This window comes from Lagopus muta, chromosome 12, assembly GCF_023343835.1.
Source record: "Lagopus muta isolate bLagMut1 chromosome 12, bLagMut1 primary, whole genome shotgun sequence".
Lineage (NCBI taxonomy): Eukaryota > Metazoa > Chordata > Aves > Galliformes > Phasianidae > Lagopus > Lagopus muta.
Window position 1 is genome coordinate 3,950,479 of NC_064444.1, and position 23,738 is coordinate 3,974,216.

At 40.8% G+C, this 23,738-nt stretch overlaps 1 long non-coding RNA gene across 1 annotated transcript in view; it reads left to right on the forward strand.

Moving 5' to 3' along the window:
- The first annotated feature begins 487 nt into the window (after positions 1-487).
- LOC125699056 (uncharacterized) overlaps positions 488-23,738 on the forward strand; it is a 127,742-nt gene continuing 104,491 nt past the window's right edge. The window contains exon 1 of the long non-coding RNA XR_007379421.1: positions 488-704. This is a non-coding gene — a long non-coding RNA (uncharacterized LOC125699056). The remainder of the gene's footprint in view (positions 705-23,738) is intronic.

Sequence of the window (23,738 nt, forward strand, 5' to 3'; positions counted from 1 at the left end):
AAATGTTTTAATGTCTGTCACAGTGACTGTTCCTTCCTTAAAGCCAATATATTTCCTTAAAATAAACTTAACAGCTCCTACACATTTTCAACAAGCAGTATATTAATTTGAACAAGCTTTAAGTGAATTATATCAGAGCATTTCTTATGATGCTCTGTCATATTTATGGCACATTTCAGCATGAATATGGTATCTTCTCATTTGTTAGCTTTACATCTCTTGTGACAGTAAATTAAAATGATTCAATGAACTCTGATTTTCTCTTTTTGTATTCTGTTCCTAACATAATTGCTTTTCAACATTTCATTGGATATTTATCTTGTAGTAAGATGATTCACATATATTAAGTTCTTTGATATTATATGAAGAAAAAAAAATGTAAGGTTACCTGTTGAACATTCTTTGCTTTGTGCATATTATTAATCATTAAGATTTCTGATGCAATCACTGAAATTTGAATGTACTTCTTTTCCAAACAGGAACGATAAGGGATTATAAGGCCAACGGATTCGTAACCCTTCCTTGTTGCCGAGTGCAATTTTGTACACTGATGAATCCTGCTTGCTACAAAGCAGGGAATAAATGAACTAGACATTTCCTTCTGGTGGAAAACATCCTGGTGACAAAAAGAAAGAACAGAGCATCTCAGGAAGACATACGGGAAGACATCTCAGGAGGACATCCAGTTGTGGGTACACGAAGAGGTAAGACTAACACTGAATGTGTTTCACTCACAAAGCAGAAAAAGAAATGATTTGCCATTTTGCTTCCTTGTAAGCTGCAGCGATTAAGAGTCTGAAAATATACCTGGTCTCCATTTACACAGCAAGGTGTTTATTAGTTTGTCAGAACTCACATAGGCAGAAGCTAATTTGCTTCTGTATGGTATGCTGTAATTATATCACTGAATGGTTGTTTTAAGAATTCCAGTTTTAATTTCTGCCTCCTTGATATAGTCATTTAATTACAACACAGCACGATTGATTAATTGCAATTACAGTATTTTCTTTCTGAGAAATCACCTTACAATGTACCGTAGAATACTACAGAGTGCAAGGGAAAGCTGCAGGATTCAGCTGGCAAGGCCAGCAGCTTGAACACAGAAATAACCTGCTTTCTTTAGTCAGAAATACAGCATGTGCTACACTGGTGAGGTGATTCTGTGTTTAGTTCCTTGCTTCCATCTCTTTTTAATACCTGGTGGGCAAAAAAATCTCTAATGTTCCTCTGTGCCCACTTGTCAAAACTCTCTTAGTGGCCCTGATCCAAAACTCACTGAAGTTGATGAAAAGATTTCTTATGACTTCAGAAGCCTTTAGACTGAGCTAGTTACAAGCTCATCTTTCTTTCTGATCTGCAAGTTACCTCAAGCCTTTGAGGGCAGTGCAGATAGCCATAATTGGATCAGTGTGGATTCTAACCTCTGCTCGCTGTTTGGGTTACACTGGAGTAGCCACTGTCATTTTGCCCATAGGAGATGATGGAAATCAGAAGCTCTCAGATGATGCCCAAATTGCTTTGCTACCTTTGTCTCAATAATTTTTCCAATAAACACAAAGGTTAGAGACAGGCTAATAGCTGGTGAGACAATCAGTGTCAACTGGCAGGGAGGGTCTAATAGCAGTTAACAGAGTGCAGGAGAGGGAAAAGGACATAGGCATTGTGACATTAACACATAGACTGGCTTTTGGGACCCTCAGGAATCCACAGTCTGGTTAGAGGCTGCCAGTAATAGGAGCTGTGTGCAGCTCTGTGCTAATGCAGCAATATTCCCTGTCAAATTAGAGGTGGGGTTGGAAGGTCCTGAGCTGCACTCCAGCCATGAGTGCATGAGCACTCCATGCCACAAACCCCAGCACACAAGGAGTTAGAGTAACTCTAAGCCACTCTCATGTGGTAATGCTGAGAGGAGATGCAGACGTGAGCCCTCTTCTCACACACCTCAGTCTTTGTGCACTTGAGGAGAGAGGAAGGAGACTAGGGACCTGCAGTCTTTAACCCAAACACCTCAATCCTTCCAGAGCCGGTTTCTGGTCTTGGCCTTCAAGCCTTCATTTCTCAAGCAATTTGCCATGATGATCAGTAAAACAATATAGGAGTATTCTTTAACGCACCGTGAAAAGGTTGAGCTTTAAGTCTAATGAAAAGTAATTACAGCATTAACGTTGTACAGATACTGATTTCAGTTCAGAACATCAGAGTCGTAGGGAGAATCTCAGGAATTAACTCTATCCTAACTTACCCTGCTTTGTGTGGTAGCTGTTCTCTGTAGACTAGAGGGGAAGTATTCAAGTGCTAAATTCACAGTTAAGATGCTGCTTTGACATATCCCTGAATAGTGCACTCAGCAGAGTTCAAACAGCTCGACATTCAAAATTAATACCATAAATATGACCCTACAAATGCCTGGAGTTCTAAAGCAGTGGGCCATTAGCTTTTACGGCGTCGACCTATTCACTTTTACATCAGTTTAATTAGTGTACAACGTAAGATATAAGGGTAAATATCACATGGACAAGCACAATAATCATTGTTGGCTTCAAACAGATAAACTTTTTGATGAGCTGCAAAGCATTAATACAACCACCTACACATTGCCCACACATACCCATGGCAACAAACATACATCAACATAAAGCAGAAAAAAGCTGCAACCTTTCAAAGTTTTAATATTCATCATCTGAGGCTCGTGTGATTACATTTGCATGCCTTTGCTGCTTTTTTTTTCCCCCCAAGGACAAAATGAGGGGAATAAAAAGCGTAAAAATATACGCGAAAGTGCTTTGAAGCCTCAGAATGGTTTTGATCATATGTCCAAAATGAATCAACAGTTACTTAGTGCAAGTGTGTGTTACAGGACGTTGCCTATGCCCTCTGTAAATAAATCAAGATAGACATTAATCAATATGTGAATGTGCACAGCAAAGCAACTGGTGGAGCTAGCGCCTGCTTCCTGGATGAGTGATCCGCCACCAAATGGAGGAGAGATGTCATAAATTCAATGCAATTAAGACTCTCTTTCACTCTCTTGAAAGAGAAAGGTCTTTGCTATTCGTATATCTATTATTCTTCAATGGTAAAACAAAACATCTGATAAATGATACTCTAAAATGTTATAAAATATTGTTTCCTTTCTGTACGTGTGTATTGACTTTCTTTGTCCTGGCATGGGCTCAAATCTGCTTTTTGGATGCAGTAATTTTTATATCTCCTTTTGGTTTTTTTTCCATTCTATTATATGGCACTCATCCAATACTTAGGATATTCAGATTGTTTTTACTGCAGCAGAGAAGGGCTCAAATTTACCAGAAGTCCAACATTCCCTGCAAAATGCTGTATGCTTTCTGCTTGGTAAGATGAGAACACACAATATCCTGCAGAACTTGTCTATGTGAATGGCTCTCAGGGAGACATCCAAAGGGTTATGAGCTTCTGTTGTTGGGTGGTTTTTCTTTTCTAATAGGTTGTGAAATGGGTCCTGACATTGTTTCAGCTGTGATATTGTAGCTTGAATTGGAACCACTGGCCTATGAGATTCTTCATTAATGTCAGTTCAACATCTTTTCTTCCTCCCCTCTGCAAAATTTTATGAACTTGACCACCCTATCTCGGTGAAGGCTCTATGTGCAGATAGAGGCAGTAAAAGTGATTAGCAGTCCAGTCTTCCCAGAAAGGGAGACTGAAAAAAAGAATAGACCGTTTAATCTAGAAGCAAGAGAAACCCCATGGAAGGGAGGCAGTGAGATATGTTCTGTGGGATAGGAAAAATACATTTGTACTACTATTTATCCTCTCACTTAATGAAGTCACAATCAATTGATCCGAAAGGCAACAAACTAACAGCTGATAAAAAATTAAAAGAAAACAGCATGATCCACTGCAGCACTAACCAAAATGAAAGATCAATCCAAAACCAGATTAGATATGCAAATAATGTGAATGTGGATAGTTACACTACAGAGCACCACAATTGATTTTATTCACATGAAGTAAAAATTACTGTGATACAGGTTATAAGTCAACTGCCACTAATAAGGTTTAGAAGAACTTTCCCTAGGATCATTTTCCTCTGGACTAGGCAGACTAAAGAGCCAATAACTCCTGTGTTCTTCCAGCAATTACAGCAGTGCTTTTCACTGTAGATATATAGTTGTGCTGAGGATGGAACAAAGTTTGCATATATACTCAGTATACAAGACAATGTCTGGAAATGAATTGCTCTGTGTACAGTGGAACCAATGATGCTGCGTGCAGCTGTCTTAAATCAGAGCTGCTGTGAATTCTTTTTTAATAATGCCACTTTTCTCATCTGGTACAAAAGGATTTCCTCCTGTTTCTCTCCTTCCAAGAGCTAAGCATCCAAGAAAATTGTTCCTGGGCATTGGTCAGATGCAGTAACCCTGATCTCAGTGAGAATATTAGAAGTCTCTATAATGTCCCTGTTTAACTGTGGAAAACCTACAGGACTTTAATTCCTGTGGAAGTAGCCAGTGGGTATAGGATGGGTATGAAAAAAATATTTAAAAGAGACCAGTAAATAGAAACATATAGACTATAATTGCATAAGCACTATAGTGAGAAACCAGGACAGCACATTTATATGGGAAGTGCACTGCAGCTCAGCCGCTTGCCTCCCTCCCACCCCACCCCCAGCATCACATTTGGGAACAGCAAATTGCAAGGAGCAATCATACCAGCCACAGGTTGGCAATCACATCTTCTCCAAACAGCAATCATGGCTCCTCCTGATGGACAACAACATGTGAGAAACTGTCATTTTGATATTTAAAATCTGTGGAGTGTAAAACACTGGCTGTCAGTCTCAGCTGCTGGAATCTGTGTTTCTGGAGAAGGAACAACAGGAATTGCTCGATCTGAAATGGACCCTACCAGTCAAAATTTTCTCTTTTTTTCCAACTTTTCAGCTTTATTTGTCTACACTGCAGACTGGATAGCTCATTTATTTAGGTGACACAGTACCTCAGTAAACAATATTTGGACTTAGGACTTCAAAACTGATTTTTTTCTCTCCCAACCTCTTCTTACCTGATATCTTTTTTCTAACTCTGTGGGCACAAAAAGGTGTATTCTTGCTTTCAGTTCCAAGAGCTCAAAGCACAGTTGCCTAAGGCTGCTTTGTCAGGAGAGAAAGACTGTGTTAGCACCATCTTTCCTGTTCTCTCCCTATATATAGTACTGCTATAATGATGATAATGTGATCAGTGATGCTGAAGAAGGATTAAGGGCTTGACCTAGTCAGACTTTATGGTTTCCCAGCTGGCAGTGAGAAATTACTTCTTGTGTTCCCAGTGCCAAAGAATGACTTAACTGGAGGAATTGGATTTTTTGCTTTCTTTTAAGATAGGCAGAAGGAGGCAGTCCTGATGTCTTTATGAGAAGAACAGAACAGCAAAAATTTTAATGGATTGTCCAGCACAAAATGTCCATGGGATGAATGAGGCCCTTAAAACATCATGGCTTAAGCTGAAATACTGCCAGGCTTTTGAGTACTTTCAAGACTTTGCTCTCAACCTAAATTTTAAATCAATTATCCCATTGAGTTCAAAATGAAATTTCAAAGCATATGGGGTAATGTAACCTTTTGATTTCACTGATATTTATGAAAGGGAGTGGAAAGCTATACAAATACATTTTTTAAATGCACCATTTTTAAATAAACCACTTGAGAGGTCAAAAAGCTGAACAGACTTTGACACATCTAGAAGGGATTCCTTCTGAACAAACTGGGGTGCCCTGATAGCACTAAGCAGTGAGAATCTTTCTCGTCCAGAGGACAGTGATTTTTCTAATGTTCTACTGCATGCTGCTTCAAAGAAAGTAAATTGTTGGCTACACAGAGAGTGGAAAAAAATAGGGAAAAGTTGTCATGAAGTAAAAATTGGTATTAAAATATTGCCACATTTTGTTACAATGGATCAAATTCTGTTTTCTTCATTAAATGAGAATAGTTTCTGAGAACTGACCTGTTGTATTTAATAACAGAGGAGGTCCATTCATTATGTGAATTGTTAAAAACCCGATTCAGCAATCTATGATTTAGAATGGGCTAATGGAAAGCTCATAATACAGAGAAAAGGTGTTTCTTACTAAGTGACACCTTCTTATTCCAGCTGGAGTTTCTCCATTAAACTTCAGCCAGGAGGTACGTGTGCTTCTGCACTGCCTTCTCTGAAGCAGGTATAAACCCTTCTACCTCAAAGGGCACCATTTGGCATATTTCATTGCAGAGACTTCAGTCATTTTTGAAGCCGTAAGATTTTTTGGATACCTGACATCCTGGAGACGTCACAGAATCTGATTTTGGTATTGATTAATGCTGATGCAGCACAGCTTGTGGTAGCCTTGACATTGTTCTAAGTCATGTTGTTCCAGCAAAGCAGCCGTGGCCTAGGATATGTAGGTACTTGCTGTCCTGTTTCAGCATCCCAACTATAACCAGCTGTAGGTAATGCAAGGCCAAATCAGCCTTCTCTGGGACCAGGGCAATCCCCACAGGCGTGCCAGTCCTGCCACAGAGCCACGGGTGGAGCTCTGAGAAGCGCCAACCACAGCAGTTGTTGCTCTTTAAGTTTTAGGTTTCACAACCTTCAGCTGTTGTGGTTCTCCTTTATTGATGCTTCAGTCCAAAAGTTTGGCTGTGGGTCTTCTCATTTGTTTTTTGTTTTATTTCTCAGAGAATTACTGACAAACCAGCACAGTGCTGTTTAGTAATTCATGAGTTTCAGGCAAATACTCAGTGTTTCTACGATGAAGAGCATTGCTGCAGCTGGAAAGAAAGCTGATCTGGAGCAGAGGCCCATCTGTTCCTTAACAAAGTTTAGAGGCAATATTCCATTTCTACCTGGAAGGCAAGCCTAGAGACAGAAAATAATGATTTTTGATTAGGTATTTAGAGAACTATCAGAGATTTCTGCTTCTTATAGTCTCTGTATCTACTACTGCTATTTCTTATGCTCTAGAGGTTTGGACTTGTGACAGAAAATTCATCTTTGGGAGGATATATCTGCGAGTGCTGTGGCATATAGAATTGATCAACTTCAGTTTCTGCTCTGCTGTGTTTGGTTCTTTTTCTAGATATATAGTCAGCATGATAGGTGGTCAATTTTTTCCCCTTTTTTAGAGCACGGATTACTTCCTGCTCTTAAGGCATAAAAAGATTATGATAATGTACAAGGACACTGGCCACTATCCAGAATTTGTACTGGAGAAGACAGTGGAGTGCCTCCGTACATCCATTTCAGCTCACCTAGAAGAAAAGCAGGCTGCCAACTGTACAGACTTTTCTGCATAGTAAATCTGAATTTTCAGGCTCTAAATAAATATGAAGTTCATTCCACTGAATGACAGGAATGGAAAAGTAATCACTATAAGGAAGGGGAAAAGATAAAATTCTGTCGCTCTATGGTACCTTTCACGAGAGGATTTTACTCATGTTAATGAGGCCTTATAACAAAATAGTGATATTGAATTTCTTAATGAGGGTAAATTCAGTCTTTCCAGAGATGCGTGGCATAAAGTCACAGTGCTGAGGGCGAAAGTGGAGTTTGGGGAGCGGCTTAGCAGTCCAGAAACTGTGGTCTTTTAGCCAACCATTGAAACATCATGACTTAAGAGGGAAAAAAATGAGAGATTTTCAGGTTGGGTATTAGGAAAAAATTCTTCTCAGAAAGAGTGGTGAGGCATTGGAAGAGGCTGCCCAGGGAAGTGGTGGAGTCCGTGTCCCTGGAGGTGTTCAGAAAGAGGGCAGATGTGGCACTGGCTGACACGGTCTAGAGCAGGCAGAGGCATAGGTTGATGGTGGGACTGGATGATCTTCTTAATCTTTCCAACCTTAATGATTCTGTGACTTCCCAAGGCTTTGTGCCCACCTCCCAGGTGCAGTGAGATATACACAAAAACAGCCAAAGTGAGGAAGTGACTGAGTCTGTTCCACTTCCCTCTAATTAATCTTGCAGAGGGACTCGCGGATGGATCCATACCATGGGATGGGTAGCAGTGCTCTATGGCACATAAGCTGTGCTCAGCACCAGTAGGACCATTTCCACAATTAATGCATACCAAAACAGCAAGCCTGGTTTTCTCTTTTCCCACACTACTGGGAGATGGACTCTGCAAAAATTAATTTCTCAAGCTGATGTCTCTTTTGCCCACAGATTTCATTCATGCTGTTTCATTCTTCTCTTCCTCCTCCTCCTCAGCTGTCAGAGCCAGGACACCCTCATTGCACTTCACAAACAGTTTGAGCCTAATTATAGACTTTTTCAGAGTGGATCTTAGCAAGTTTAAGTGGAAGACAAAATATTTAGTTTCTACAAATTAATGAGGACAACAGAGCACACATCCTTTGTATGTCAATTAGCAGCATATGGTGTAAGGCTTGCAAAACAATCAAATGATCAAACAATGAAGAAATGAAAGATTGTAGCAGTTTCTCCCGCTCTCTTATTAGCTAAATATAGCACAGGATGCTTTTTTTCTCACAGACTTTCCAAGCAGATTGTGGAACACCTGCAAACATGTAGGTATTGTTTTATCAGAGTGAGCATTAGGTGTATTTTCTATATAAACCATTGTGTTTAATTCCTTTTAAACAGTTAGAATTGCATTTAGGAAAAACAACAACAACAACAAAAAAAAACAAACTAAAGACATCTGACAGCTTGCAGTTGTTTTTCACAAAAATAGTAGGGTAGGCTGTGGGAAGTATTTCTTAAAACCTTGGTACCTATTATTTTGTGAATCCACAAAGTTGGGTTTTGGGTACAAATGGGAGCACTGAGGGAAGATGGGAAAGGGCTGTGAACTCTCCTTTTCTTAAACAGACAGCATGCCCCTGGTGAATGACAGTGGTCTGTAAAGGGAAGAAATTTGGATTAAACTCGACTGGAGTCTGCCTCACCCTCGCTTAGCATCTGCTATAGACCAGGCAGCTCAGGAGAGCATTTGGGAGTGAGGAATGGAGGGGAAGAGGAAGAAATGTTCACTTGTTGCAGCTTCCGTCTCTTTGGCAACGTGCTTCTCTTTCATATTCTCACTTCTGAACACAGCTCATGAACCCAAAAGAGCCAAACTTTTTTGTTAGCACTTCAGAAAATCTGGCCATTTATTTAAATGTGAAATATAAATTAGGACTTGTATTGAAATCTGGCTCTAAAGCCTTGGGTAGCTTTGTTATATGAAACCTTTATTAGTCTCACACTACGAGCTATCTGTAGGAAAATCTCCCTATTACTACATATAGCTATGCTCTTTGTAGCTAATATATGTACATCCTCAGATCCTGATTTTCTAAGGTTATAAATCCAATACTCAGAAGCACAGCAGCAAATCTGGTACTTGAAAACACACTTTACTGTTGATGATGATGAAAAGTACTATTCACTGGTTTCAGCAGCAGAACAGACTTCTTGATCCACTTTACCTAGATACCTAAACCATAAAGTGAGAGTATTTGTCTGAAGAAATGCCTCTGCTACAATGCCAAGGGGTTGAATAGAAGGCCAAATGGAGATACCGGGCTGTAGAGATCAGGAGGAAGAGGGGACAATTGAGATATAAAAAGAAGGATACGCATCTACAAAATCATTCCTGACATTTTTGGTGCCAGGCAGACCATAATGGAAGTTTTACAATTATACTTTTAGAGAACTTAAGGTAAAGACAAAGGTAGAAGGGAGGAGAGTCATTGCAATAAATACAGTTACAATGGTTGGCTTCCTTGAGCTTCTCATCTCACCAAGCATCTCTTCCCAAGCCATCTCCATGGTCTCCCTCAAATCCCCTTCAGATGTCAGCATCAAGGGCAAAATGACCATTGAGAGCATGCCTCTGCGATAAGGAAAAGCCTTGTTTCTGGTGCAAAGGTATCTGTCAAGGAATAACTTCTTAGCGGAGGGAAAGCCAGCTAGTTTTCTCAGCTGCTCAAGGTCAGGTCCAAATAGGGAATATAACACTGCCCTTGACTGTACTGAGAAGGAAAAATTACTTTGGTAATGTCACAGAATTCAGTCATTTCCAAAAAGTAATCTTAGTGTAAAATTATGTCTGGTTTGTTGGTGAGGAGTGAGCCTGAGTGGATTTTTGTGTCCTATCCGTCGAAGACTAAACTGAAAACAACTCATTTATGTAGGCATACAACTATCTAATTATAATGGTTTACATTCTCCACCTACAAGGCTGGATTCGAACCACTGATCAAAGGATTTATACCAATAGCATAAAAAAAATATACTGGGCTGTTTCAGCTCACACAAGTGATTAAACATTCCTATTTAAGCATTGTTATTTTTTCTTTCTCTCTTGTAGAATCAGAAATTTAAAAAATTCTTTCCTTTTTGTTGTACCATGAAATCTCCCTTTTCTAATGAGTATATGAACCAGTCATTTTGCTCTTAATAGGCCACTTAGTGAATTTGATGGAGGAGATAATTAAATGTGACAGATACTCGCATACATCTATCTTAAAACTAACGCTCAAAGATTATAAAAGCTATAACATTCTCTTAATGAAATATAGCTGAACATGAGAAAAACACATTACAATGTATCTGAAAACAATTGCAAAATTTAGAGATAAACACTGTTAACACTTGATAAGCTTTTACAGTGTTGGTATGTACAGCAGACATAACAGTAGCAAACAAAAAAAAACCCACACCTTTTTGAAGTAGATGAAAGCTGGAGACAGATTTGAATGTGTTTGGCATCCAAACAAGAGAGAATGAGTTTGTAGGTCCAAGAGAATATATGTGTTGTAACTACTGAAGCAGAAGAGAGGCTTTTCATATCTTATAAGGAAAATGCTGAGGAAAATACATTTAAATAAACTCTTTCAAAACTTCAGTGCTGAATTTCATTGGCCATTCAAGTCAGACTTCATATTCCTGGTGGTGTTAAATAGCTGCATGTTGAAATGTGTTGGGAGATCACCTGGATTGATAACTCACACTGTTTTCTCCATTCAGTCTCAGTCCTGCTCTGTTCTTGGTACTTACACTTTGCCCCCTCATCTAATGCACAAGGAAATGCAGTGAAAGGTGGGAAAGTAACTTTAAAAGCATTCAGAAGCCATGAAAAGGGGAGGATTCTTCGAGGCTATTAGATAGCAGATAGAATTTACCTGTGCGACCTGCTGTAGGGAACCTGCTTTGGCAGGGGGGTTGGACTCGATGATCACTGGAGGTCCCTTCCAACCCCTACAATTCTGTGATTCTGTGATTCTGTGATATGTGCTGCCAGAAAAGAAGCTGCATGCAGATGTGGTCCAAAGGCACTGATGGGATGAGTGATGCTCCCCTTCTCATAGTGTAGGGCATCAACACCATATGAATGCAAGTACTTGTTGAGCAGCAGTTCTAGCAATATAGGAGCAGCTAAGCTTTCATGACAGATGAAAGATACCAGAAGATAAAATGGCAATAGAAAAAAAGCTTTGAAAAAGAACAGCAAATCAATGTGAAGAGAAATATTTCCTTATGAGGAGAGAAAAAGCTGAGAACTCAAGAACCCCTGGCCACTTAGATTTGACTTTGTATGGCCCCATCCAGGGTGCTACACAGGTCTTGTTTAGTCTGGTTTTAATCTTTATTACAATAAAAAGCTAAAACATTTCAGCAGCTGATGAGTTTTTGAGAGTATCTTCTGAAAATGTGACACACTCCTGAGCCTCGTGCTGTTTTTCAGTCATTATTGCAAGGGTAGGAGAGGATGGCAGGCTCCTAGGAGATGATACGGGGGAAAGCGTGGCAACAGGTGAAGTAGAGAGAGTGAAATAACTGTTTATTGTGTAAGAGCACTTTATGTTGACTTTAGCTAAAAGTAGAATTGTTGATTATTATTTCTATTATGTGGATATTAATATTTGCAATATTTCCTACCTCTTTCATTTGATTGCCATCTGGAGTTGCCCACTTTGTCCTGAGACCTACTGTAGGGAAGATGGGGGGACGGGCAAGGGCACTTTGTAGCCCTACTACTGTTGTCCTGTCTGCCTCAATTCCAAAACCATGCCGGGATCCAAGTAATCTGAAGAGAAACAACCTTCTTTTCTGGTTTAGGGACAATTCTGCCTCAGAAAGAACTGCTGTCCTTAGCTTTATTTTCTAGAGATCCCTTGTTTACACGGGAGTTAGGCTTAAAATTCCCCTCTGGGGAAAAAAGCAAACAAATAAACAAAACCCCACATCTTTCCAGGACCACAAAAAGTTTACAGAGTAGATAATCTCTCCTATTCCTCCCCTGCCTCTGAGGAACCTCTCTTGGGTTAAACGGTTTGATGAGAAGCTCCTGACAGAGAAAAGTACTTGTCCCAGCGTTCTGCATCAAGAGCTGAATGTGAGGTTCCAAGGCAACCGTTGAGTTCTATCATGTAAGTGGTTGGTACATGCCCTCTCGGATGATTACTGCTGTTAGGACCCAAAACAGCCTCATAAATAGAAATTGGCATTTCCAAGCGGAGCGGTGGCGGGCCTTCTTCCAGGAGTGCGCAGAGCTGAGCGAGATGCCTGAATTCCCTCTGGGGCCAATGGAGAGGATTAAGTGCGTCAGAATGAGATTCAAAGCAGGCAGCGAGTAAAGCAGGGAACACTTAAGCCTGCCTTAGGAAATACTAAAGAGGAGGGTATAGCTGAAATCCTCCATATATCCTAGGTTTAGCATTGACCCACATCCGTGAGATAGGAGACGCTGCAAAAATGGGATTCAGAGCCCATAACTCCTTTCCAGAATTAATTTGTCACTTTGAGTAAAAGACTTCTGCTTGCTGCTGATGGCAGGGTCGGGATCCAGACAGAGTGGGAAGTGGAGGCACTAACCACAGCCACCCTTAGCAGCTAAATCACATCTCTGGGAAGCTGGGAACCTGTATCCGATTTTCTTCTCAGTTCTAAAGAGGTAAAAATGTATCTTTCCCTCTACAAGATGGGGTGCATTCAGCTCCGGGGCTGTTTTCCCTTTCTTCTATGGGAATAACAGTACAGCAAATGCTGTGGGATTCCGGGGGCCAGAGATGGGGAAAAGGGAAACAAGGCCAAGAGTGGCAAGGAGAAATGAACATCCTGATCTTTCCTTAGTGCTCCACAATGCTTCCCAGTATGTGTCAGTAGGGGATATAATCCACACCCTTCTCCTCCTCCTATCTGCATCATTAATGGCAACATTTAGCATGTGTGATTTTCAGTCTCCCACCTATCTCTCACAACTAACTGCCTTTTGTCAGGCACATGAGTGGGACTTCAAAGCTCCCCACTTTCTCCAGCATCCAGAACAATTTATCCTGCCTGCTTTATAGATGCTGAGATAAATAAGCTCAACTGCAGTTCCTCTGTTTGCTTAATCTATTGCTTTTGGGATTTGGTCAAATAAAACATCAGGATATTTTGGCATGAGCTATTTTTAGAAAATCTTAGCTGCAGTTTTTGTTCTCTGCTCATCAGAATGTGTTTTTTTCCACCTTGAACAGAGGGTTTACCAGCAGTGATGGATCTTTTTGGTGCACTGTGGCAACCACATGTTTTTAAACACACTGATGCCCTCTAGCTGGTGGCATCCCAAATCTCTCTCCGTGCCAAACTCAACTCTACAACCAGTGGTTTGCCACTGGGTTAAATAAAATGGATTAAATCAAGATGCCCACTCTTGCCAAAGTAATGCTGTTTTTGCTATTTCCCAATCGCACCTGTGTCAGTTCAAGCAGCACACTGCAGGACCTGCAGTCTGTTCTGCCATTCCCTTTGGAAGCCTGGGATGGAAATTATCTGGTCCCCATTCCAGGGATGCACTAAGCTTTTTTACTTTAAAGGAATCTTAAAAATGCAAACAAACAGCAATGGAGAAAAGTACAATTTTTCAGTTTCTTGAATAGAAGGAACTTTCTTTCCTTTCAGCGTTCTGATATGAGGAGGTTAATGTGTCACTATAAAAGAAATGCAGCACTTTGCTGTTCTCTCACGGAATACATTACTTAAATTCTCACTATGAATTTACATCCTTCTTTTTTTTCCTGAAATATAGTTTGGCACTTAGTGAGAAATGAATCTTAAATATTTTGAAAGTATAATTTAACATCTCAGCAAAACCTTGAATTATGAATTGTGCTTTACAGAAACTTAAGGGGCTAGCTCAATCTGACTTAAAAAAGAATAGAGAATTACATCTTTAGGTGGTGCTTTAGCTGCAAATGAGTCTCCTACAGTTATTACACTGTTTGTTTATCCAGCTGTATACATGTGTTATACTCTTCGTAGACTTCCTTTAAGATGATTTTTATATTGAATAACTTTTGATTCTTTGTTTAAATATCAAATACACATATACACATAAAACAGTTTTTAACTAAATCCCTTCAAAAATTCGGTTAACTAATCCCAGTGCCAGACTTCATACAGACAGAGAGATATGGATGTTCTATAATTGTTCATTTGTATGATTTATAATGCCTGCAGACATGTGTAAACCATGGAAGACAATGAGACATGAAGCAGAACTGGTGTTGGACTCATCATTCTCTGCGACTCCCATCCAATTTGTTAGGAATTATCTGCCCTTCTGCTTATATCAATTTAACATCAGTGTAAATTTATGTTCACATCAATCAGTTCTGTCTTGCAGGAATTTAAGGCAGAAATTAGGGAGGTTCTGAGTGTATGTTTGGAAAGCTCAAAACATTCACAGGATTAAAAAAACCCAAACAAACAGTTTTGCTTTGTAGAGAGCCATTGCTGGATCGCCTCAAACCATTGTTCCCACACACAAAAAATGCCCCCTGCAGAACCACTCGTCCATCTTGTGTTTCCTTTTACAGTGAAACATCACCTTGTGCTGGGGCTCTACCACTTCTGATGGACTTGAATGCAGTCAGGATCACAGAGAGGTGCTGGGACACACTGAACTTGGCAGCCCACCTGAACAGAGTGCTTGCCCACACCTCATCCCTCCCTGATGGTTGACGATTGGCATTAACTGGGATCATTATGTTTCCTCCTGAAGGCCCGATCCAGTATCCATTAAGTCAACGGAAATCTTTCTTCCGGCCTCAATGAATGTCACTTCAGCTCTTGGAAAGTTGCCCATTTTAAACTCTCTTTTTGGTCATGTATTTCATATGCACTCAAAGGGGTTGTGTTTTAACAACGTTCCCTCTGGATAAATCCACTGTTTTACTCAGCAACTCATTAACATCTTAATGGTCATCCAGGTCATGTTGGCAAACAAGAAAAAAAAGCCTGAAAATTTGCATTAATGCTCACTTTTTAAGGCAGAGAAATTGATGTGTACACATAGCTGCTGATAATGCCAATATGCATCCCACCTTAACTCAGGTAGAATATGCTACATACTAATTACACATTGTATATTGTGTTATCTTTTCATTATATTCAGTATCACCTTGTTCTTATTACAGGAAATATTGAATGGGATAATCTGATTGGCCTCTAGGCTAGCACACTTTATTCAATATGGTACATTCTCTTTTTTTTTATTTGTTATAAAAATGAAGAATTCTCAAACATCTTCTTTTATTGAAGCTTCAACTATTTTTATCTTTTCTTTTTTTTTTTTTTTTTTTTTTTTTTTTTTTGCCCTTTCCCTGGATCCTGTCTATTTTTTGCAGTTTCTTTTTTGAAACAAGAATGCCAAAATTAAACACATGACATATACAAGGTCACTGGAAGTCTTGTACTTCCATCATAGCTTCATCCCTGGGTTGGTCTGCATATGCTGACTCAGAACCTTCTCCTTTCTCAGGCTGGCTGCATCCCTATTTATTTCCTCTAATCAGACTGAGTCAAGCATACGCTCTTCATGCTCCCTTCTCCTGGAACTCTCTTCTCTCTCAGATTGTTTTGGCTGAGGCTTTATTAGGCTTTTAGATCTATGCTGTTTGCCCTCTTGTTCAAATCTGCTTTGGGGCTTTTGTTTTTTATGCTTGTCTCCCATCAGTTCTTTTAAAATGAGTGTCAGAGCTCTGTGATTTATTTTTATTCTTACTATCGGTTTCTGCTAACAGAATGACCTGCTCAATAACATGTTCCTTTGGTTGACTTTCTTTTCTTTCTCACCATAAGAAATAAATGCTCAAGAGAATGTTTGGAGGAACCAGAAAGGGTTTGGACCAAGAGGAAAGTAGGGGATCCAAGAGTCCCCAGATCAGAGGAGACTTATTTGAAAGAAGTGAACTTCAGCTGCAGACCAATTTCTGAAGCTCCTATTTTGCAACTAAAGAAGGAAAAGAGAAGCTAGAAGCAGAGAGAAGGAAAGGAGCTGGAGAGAAGTGAGAGGAGTCGTAGAGGGAAAGAAAAATCTTTGTGTTTAGGATATTTTTGAGCTTACACTAAATGATAATTGAAAGAAGGAAAAAAACAGACAATGAGAGTGCAATAAAACAAAAGACAGACAAGGTTAAATGTGAAGAGACACAAATCTCTCAATATATCAGGCTCCCAGAGCACCTGTGCTACAGGTATGCTCCTGATCCAAAGCCTCCAGCCCAGGCCAGGGCTTCTGCTTGTGGGGAGCTGCTCCCACACTGCCAAAGGGGTGTTCAGAAGCCAGGAGCTTCCAGGAGCCTGAGGAAACACATCTGTGCTCAGGCAGACAGGAACAAAACCCACATGCATTTATATGAAACTTTCTTCATTTGGGCAAATGAGCCTTTTTTGATGGAAAAAAAAAAAAAAGAAAGAAAAAGAAAAAAGTCTGATTAATTTGCATCATAAATTTTACTTATCATGATTTACTTTCTTCTGACTAGAGCAGGAAGAAGCAGGAAGGTGAGAATCATAATGGTGAAATGTGTGGCTGCTCATCATCATCTCCAGACCATGACAATTATTTTGCTTCACTTTCTTATGCTGAGAAAAGATAATTGGCATTTGTGAATTCTGAGCTCAAAACGTCAAGGAGCGGGGAATGTGTTTATTACAGACCCAAGACTCAGGCATCTTAGTTGTAAGCTGTGTGTATCTGTGATCTGGAAGAATTTTGTTATACCAAGGGGGCAGTTGTCAAAGATAGAAGCTTAATTTGCCTCTCCATCTGCATGAACAAATGCCTGCGTATGGTCTTTGATGCCCATATGGAAGTAGTAGCTATTCATGTGCAAGACATCTGAGTTAAAAGCTCCAAAACACAAATTAAAGCAACAATTCAATATATACCATTTCCCATTGATAGTGGGGGATACTCACTTGCTGGTCCTCACCAACCAGAACTGAGGTTATATGCTCAGCTTCATAGAGAGCAAACACACTGAAAAGCTCTTTCCCTTAGCTCAGGTTTGATTTTGCTGTCCTGGATGCCCTGCCTTCTGCAGCACATCGCAGCGTGTTGAGCCACAGCAGAAGGAGAAGAGCAGAACCCAGGTAGGCAGCAACACTCCGGACTGCTGTTTTCATATGCTGTTTCTGAGCCAAATCTGGCCACCTGCATTTTGATCAGCATTTTGGCTTGTGAATAGAGAATATTTGCAGCTGGGTAATTAAATCTATTTGTACTTATCTGCATATGCATGTTTTGCAGGTAGATGTTACGCATCCGTTTTGCAAAATGTAACCTTTGATGTGAAGAGGAGATGGCAGTAGTTATAAAAGAAAACATTATTTCCATATCAAAATGCAGTTTTCCTCATATTTTTTCACTTGCATTTTTGAGGAGACTTGGCCTCAGCTAGTTTCAGCAAAAGTATGAGCAACCAGTGGCAAGTAGCAAACGTGTCTCTTAAATGTGTCAGAGCAGACACACAGTAACGTGTCCCACATGGACCATTCCCACAGTACTGGCAGCAGTACACAAGTACACAGAGAAACTTTGATGTTCCCCTGCCATCTTCTTTTGAACCCCTACCCAATTATATCTTTTATTTCCTTGTGTGTGTGTGTGTGAGTAAATGTAAGGCACATAAAATTCAGCCAGCATTCACAACCACACAGCTACAAAGAGCCAATTCTTTGGAGTGACTCTAAGATGTGTACCACAGAGGAAATCAGCAACAGTGATCTAATGAACCCAAAATCTGTAAACCTATTAAACTGTAAACAACAAAACACTCAGATCTTTGCTTGATATGTTATATAACTGTATCTCTGTTAATGGCATCATTCTCAAATGGGAAACACAGTTGTTAGCAATGCAGGAAATTCGATTCTGAAACCAGTCATGGTATATTATACAATCTGTAACAATAGTGGCAACCAAAGAGCCATTTTATCCCAGGTTTTGATAGTTTTAATTCATAGTTGATTTAGAACATGATCAGGAAGACCAGGTTTCAGCCCAGGAATAACTTTGCTTTTAATACTTTATATTAAATGTAGTTTATCATTGGTTCATACTAAAGTTATAGAGCAGCAAGGGGGAGAATAAAACAAAAGTTGGTGTCTTTTGGCAGTTTTGTGGCAGTTTTGAGCATATTCTGAGTGGAGACCACAAATTATGTCCTACTGACAAGCTGAACTATCCTAACTTATAAATGAAATAAGGGAAGATTTTGTATTGTCTTTGTTTTTCAAGATGTGGGTTTTCTTTCTAAAGGATTTACAGTTTAAACTCATGAGTAGTGCTTATGCCTCTTCTGAACTTCAAATTGCTGAACACAAGCAATAATTTATAAAATAATCTTACCATTCTGTACCTCTCCACCCCATTTCCCCAGATGTTGACACTGCATTGAGCAGCATCTTGGTGTCCCTTGGGCTGTCCTGCCCACCAGATGTCAGTTTCACAGAGCTGATGGATTAATCAGTGTATCTGCCCAAAAGGCATCAGGTGCTGTCTGAAACATGCAGCTCCCAGCTGGTAACACACTGGTAACAGGGAGGGTAGAGATAATTAATGACTGTTTTCATCCATCCTATCTGGCTGGAGTGAAACAGTCCTGTCCATCATGTACCCTGCTTTACTACACACCCCTTACTCTCTTATTAGAAGAAAAAACCTCTCAGCACGTCAACTCTGCTTGCATCCTTGGTGATCCATGGGGTTCTGGTTTTTATATTTATGGCCAACTGTTTATAAAGTCCATAGCTGTTTTGTTTTTAGTGTCTGATTACAGCTTGATTGCCCATTACTGAGGCAATCACATGGTTCTTTGCATTCAGCAAGCAGCACAGGTTAGAGGATGAAGAGATTGCATTTGGCATTTACCAGTTGGGAAGCTTCTTCATGTTTAATACTTGACTTTAAAGAAAATTTATAATCTTCATTCTTTCACCATCCTGAATAAGAATTCTACACATTTTTTCCCATTAATTACTGTTTTTTAAAATTTTTCAACGTGGATCTAAACATTTAGAATATCACTTATGAAAGCCCAAGGAATGAATATGAATGGATGACTAATCCTAGAAAACACGCAGTTTGCAGCTAAGCAGTTATATCAGCAAATGCAAGTTAGGCAGCCTAACCCAGCACTGGTGCCAGAGAAATGCTGTTGTACTCCCCAGCAGCACCACGAGTAAATTGTTGAGTCAACAGATCCAAAAGCTGGCACAGAGCATCCAGCAACACGGAAAGCATTCAGAGTTGAAGGCTTTACCAGTGCCTTGTATAAAGGTTGAGGTCAAGCCCAGTCTGTACTCTTTGTTTAAGGTGCAATGGGAACTGCAAGGAAGCCCCTGAACACTGAATTTTTGTCAATAGAATGGCTTAGGTTGGAAGTGACCTTAAAGACCACCATGTTTCAACTCCCTACCATGGGCTGGTTGCCACTCACCACATCAGGCTGCCCAGGGCCCATCCAGCCTAGCCTTGAATGCCTCCAGGGATGGGGCATCCACAGCTTCTCTGGTAGCTATATCTAACTTTTCTTACACCACTGATGTGGAGATGTGTGAATTTATCAGCTGTAGGAGATTCTGTGTTATCTCTCAACACAGTGGTCACAAGAGCAGAGCTGGTAAGAAGGGAGAACAGTGGTTATGTGTGGAGCCCCAAGCTGCAGCTCTGCCCAGGACTGACAGGGATCCATCTTCTTTCCCGATAGAATTAAGAATTTAAAGTGGGTAAGAGCAGGACGTCCCAATTGAAGAATACTTCTGGAGCGGAGCCAAACACTTCTGTCCTTGATCCTTCTGCCTGCAGGACTGGGCAAGCATCACAGATCTGCTCCTTAGCTGCATGACCAGAAGATGGCTTCTCACTTTGCTCATGTTTCACTCCCTGAGAGCTGTGCAGAAGGGTTTAGAGCTGCCTGAGTAGCCTGTGATATTCTCACTCTAGCTTGAAATTCTTCTAAATATTGACTCTTTCAGAGGAGGTTTGACAGAGAAAGGCGTATCTTGGACCACAATATTTGCACTAAAACCCTTGAAGATCAATGAGCCATAGTGATCAGACAGTTCCAGCTGCTTTTGGGGACTGCATTTATCTCACAAACCAGCCTTAAAATTTGGATTTCATACATTATTCAAGGTCCAGATGCACCCCGTCTTTACATATTTCTTTTTGCTTGTAAAGTCTCTTCATTGCTTTTATTGCCACTGTAATAATCAAGCAAGCTTTTTTACATGCACAGTAGGAACTCCGAAGATGTACATACTAAGTAAACATTTTGCATCAAGTCAGTTCTGCGCAGACAGAGACTGAAGTCTCCAAATGGAAACCTCTCTCCTGAGGAGCTCCCAGGAGGTAGGAAATCAGATGGAAGTGCTGCCCTATGTCTGACACAGATGGGCCTTGTAGCACAGGGAGAGCACTTTGGTGGTGGTGTTATTAACCATGTTGCAACAAGCATTTTTCCTCTAATTTAAAATGGTTTGCAAAGAGTCAAGATGTGTGTATCTGCAGCATAAACTCCAGGATTATTTCCCTCTGCTTAGCAGCTCTGCTGCATCAAGGCTTTAGGGAAAATGCAGATTATTATCATACAAAGGTATGTAGTTCATGAATACATATAAATACATACACACATATTTTAGTAGGTATTCAATGGCAGTAATTCACCTTCTAAACTGTGAGGGCTCCTTAAGCTGGCCCCATTTCTGAGGGTATCTGTCTGCTCACAAAGCACTGTGGACACCAAAACATCCTCAATGGATGGAGCAAAAGCTTCTGAAGGAGCCAGCACAGAACATGAAAGAGGTTCGTAAACCCATCTGCGTTCCCTCAGCAAAGTTTTGCTGCTATTTGGGCTGAAGTCAGTCTTGCACTTTGGAAGAGGCTCCGAGGTGTGTGACTGCTGTGGGCTGTGCCGTATCCCCAGCTGTGTTCCCAGCTGTGCCTTGGCCCCTGGTTTGCTGGGAGCATCTCCTTCCCTGCGGCTTCCTCTGTTCCTTCTGGAGTAAAGTGGTCCCATGGATTTTTGAAAGCTTGAGCTTTCAAAGTTACTGATATCTGTGCTATAAGGAAGCAGAAAAAGGAGGAGGTGGATGGAAAGATCAGTTGTGCTGTATCTGAGAGTGGTTTGTGAGCCCAGAATAACTCGGGCTTTAGATAGAATTTCACTGGATTTATACCAGTGTAATTAAGAACGGTGCATGGTTCACTATGGTTAAGTGGGATAGGAAGACACGATCCATTAAATGAGGCAACTGCATTCCTGTGGCTGTGTTTTATTCATTTGCTGTTATCTTGCAATGATTCTTTTTTGTGCTTTCTTTGTTTTCTCTCTGCAGCTTGTTTATTTGCCAACACTTGGGAATTTTGCTTTTACAAGGTGTTTACGGTGTTCGCTTAAAGGCATATATTTAAGCATCTGAAACATTCTGGATTTTTAATGTTTGAAGTAAATACAATATTACTCTGCCGTGTACAACATGTAAATATCTACACCGTGAGCATTTTAAGTTGTCTGATCTGAAGTCCCGAATGCGTTGCTTTCAGTAGAAGAGGACTAACTACAAAAAAGCTGCACAAATGAACAGAGAAAATTAGACATGCTCTCCCCCATGCAACCAGGTGGACCTCTGCCCAGGTGGGCTGGTTGGAGGCTGTGCTGGGGATTTGTTGGGCATGGGGCGAGCTGGAGGCTCAGGATTGTGGGGTCAAATTCTTTGCTCTGCTACAATCTGCTTTAATTCCCGGTGTGCCTCAGTTCAGCCAAAAGAACTTCACCACTGCTGAGGAAAGTTGAGATAAAGGTGCTGAAAGCTGTGAAAGCCTCAAATCGAAGGCAGCAGGGTGGTGTTGGTGGAGGTGTGCGCTGCTCCGCTCATCGCTTGCCAGTGCAGCCCGCAGAGAGGTGGGAGGCATTACGCTGAATGAGTGTGACAGGGTCACGCAGGACTCCGTGTGCCTTGGGGATGAAGTTTCAGAACAGAGTTTCAGGTTTTTATCAGCAGTCTCGGTGGCTGAAATGCAAACAAAATTGTTTAAAGAGCTCCAGCAGTGCTGCACAGCCGGCAGTCCTGGGGGGAGCAGGCTGCTTGTTAGACCAGCACCAGTGTCAGCTTATTGACCACGGGGCTGGAGAGACAATAAGCACAGATGTATGTCTGCAACTCAAAACCCTTTGGAAATGTCTTTGTGAATGCTCAGGTTCTTGGAGGATGTTTCCCACCTCCCTATCGATCTGTTGATGGAAGTCACAATGGCCACCCTGCTCTTAAGAAAGGGATTGTTCCCTTGCAACTCACGTTGGATAAAGGTTGTAATCATTGCTTCCTGACAGCAGTAAAACCATCCACAATGTCTCTGCATGCAGCGGGCATGAAAGCCTCAGATGGGAGGGGTGTGTCCTTAGTTAATTGCTGTTGTCCGGATTATTAAGGTATTATCTATACGCCAAGCTCTGTTTCACTTGCTGGTCTCAGCTTGCTTTCCGGGCAACGTTTGACGTAGGCAGAAGCAGAGGGTGCTTAGCACTCTGGGGGAGCCAGCAGCCTGCAAGCAAGGCTCTGTGTATTCTGGGAGATGACAAACCACAGCCTGCATTTCCCATCCACTCCTCACTGGGTTGCTGTGCTTATAGCTGTCCTTGTGATGTGGTGGTTCACATCCTGCTGAGAATTACTGTGGTGGAGGAATGAGCTCTTGCCTCCTACTGGCCTCGGTTCTCTGTTCCAACTCATGACGGTGCTCCAGAAGGGCATGAATCCAATTGCAAAGCCATCTTGACTTCATAACTTATTAAAGCTGGGAAAAACAAGTTACCCAAGTCACAAATGTGTGGGTAACATTGTTCAGTCCTCCAAAGAAAATGCTCTTATCACAAAAAGTTCAACGACAAATAAATTGCTTCTGAGCCCAGGAACACATTTACAAATGTGACTGAGCTACCAGCAGTGGCTGAAACTGCTTAAGATGGAGATGCAGTGTTTTTTAGATTGTGAAATAGTGATGCTTAGAGGATAGAGGATAGTCTTGAAATGGGCACTCTTACTGTTGTAGCTGAGAGTGCTTAACAGCTGTATCATGGCATGGACTTCATGCAAAGCAACAAATTAAAACCAGATCGAATTTTGCGTTGCCTACTGGTGACATATTGCATGCAATGAGTTGAATGAATCTTTTGCACTGCAGCTGTGCATTGTTTGCTGCTCTAGGGGAGATGTTTTCCCAGCTCCTATTTGGAAATGATTCATCCTCTTGAAATTAGGAGTTTGCATTCCCTTCTGTGGGTGATTTCAGGGAACTAAGTCTGCTTGCTTCTGAGCAGGCAAATCATTAAGGTTGCTGATACAAGAGCGGAGATTAGGATTACTCAAAGCCAGTATTCTTTTAAGATTAATGTACTGTTCTTGTAATGATTGCATGCAGTGGGCATATGCCCATATCTCACCTTC